Source organism: Anomaloglossus baeobatrachus, unplaced genomic scaffold (genome assembly GCF_048569485.1).
Source record: "Anomaloglossus baeobatrachus isolate aAnoBae1 unplaced genomic scaffold, aAnoBae1.hap1 Scaffold_2216, whole genome shotgun sequence".
NCBI classification, from domain to species: domain Eukaryota; kingdom Metazoa; phylum Chordata; class Amphibia; order Anura; family Aromobatidae; genus Anomaloglossus; species Anomaloglossus baeobatrachus.
Genome location: NW_027441992.1, coordinates 162,312 through 163,597, shown reverse-complemented (window position 1 = coordinate 163,597; position 1,286 = coordinate 162,312). Strand labels below are relative to the sequence as shown.

General features: G+C 44.5%; 1 pseudogene; it reads right to left on the bottom strand.

The window, feature by feature from the left end:
* Positions 1 to 845: 845 nt before the first annotated feature.
* Positions 846 to 1,052, bottom strand: LOC142261443 (U2 spliceosomal RNA; annotated as a pseudogene).
* Positions 1,053 to 1,286: the final 234 nt, after the last annotated feature.

Here is a 1,286-nt window from a genome sequence, read left to right as displayed (position 1 = left end):
TGCAAATTATTTTTCTACCCTTGATCTCACTAGTCACTATTGGCAAGTGTCCGTTGCTGAGGCAGACCGGGAGAAGACCGCCTTCGCCACCCCTATGGGTCTCTGCGAGTTCAAAAGCATGCCCTTCGAGCTGTGCAATGCGCCAGGAACCTTCCAGAGGCTGATGGAATGCTGCTTGGGACAAGATTTTAGGGTGTATAAAAAGGGAGATTAGATCCCGTGATCCCAACGTATTGTTACACCTCTATAAATCACTTGTAAGGCTACATCTGGAATATGGGAACCAGTTTTGGGCTCCACATTTTAATAAGGACATTCAGAAGTTAGAGTCAGTTCAAAGGTGGGCAACTAGACTACTACAAGGAATGGAAGGCCTCCCATATGATGACAAGTTGAAAAAGTTATTAAGTGATTATTGGCTGCAATGGGGCTTTCTGGCTGGTGCCAGCCTCTCTTCTTAGCACACAGGAACCACAATCCCTACACCATGCTTCAATGGATTCTCTCATCCCAGCCCAGTAAAACTACATATTTTACACAGTCATAAGCAGCCAAAAGGGATCTATTCTATTCAATTGCAAATGATCTAGATAAGACTGAGAATAAGATACTGCACGGGACATAGCAGAGTTGGTCAAGTTGAGTGGAGATGAGTTTGCTATTTGGCACAGCTTTTTGCATCAATAAAGCAAGTAAAAGGTGTGAAAGATAAAAAAAAGGGTGAAAGTGTGAAAAGTGAATTGGCCAAATTGAGGTGCATATAAAGTTTTTGCTTTCTTTCAATTCACTAATGGGGCTCATTTGAATCAGGTGAATTGAGTTCTGCTTTTGGAAACTGGGTTAAGAAGGGGTGCACCGGTCCTGGAGGTACTGCAATACCAGGTCAATGCGTGCAGTGGACAGAGCAAGATTTTTTCCATCTCCTTGTTCTAAAAATCCATTTAATATATGGTCCCCAGAGAGGGGACGTATCAGATATTAAACTGATAAGAACAGATTTAATTTTTTTTTTTTTCTGTTTATCAGTAGGACTTCAAAATAACAAAGGTGATCGCCTCCCGTTGCCTGGGAACCGTCCAGGCACAAGAGGGCTATGTGTCACCAGAAGGCGCACACACTTCCTCAAGGCCGGCAGACGTGCAATCCCAGGCACCTTCCAGTACCGACCAAGGTAGCGTCCTCCGAAACTACACTTGATCTTAGCCAAAAGGCCGAGAAGCTATAACCCGAATTGGTTACGGCCTTGAGTGGCACCCTGGCCTATACCGGACACATCTTAGGGAGAG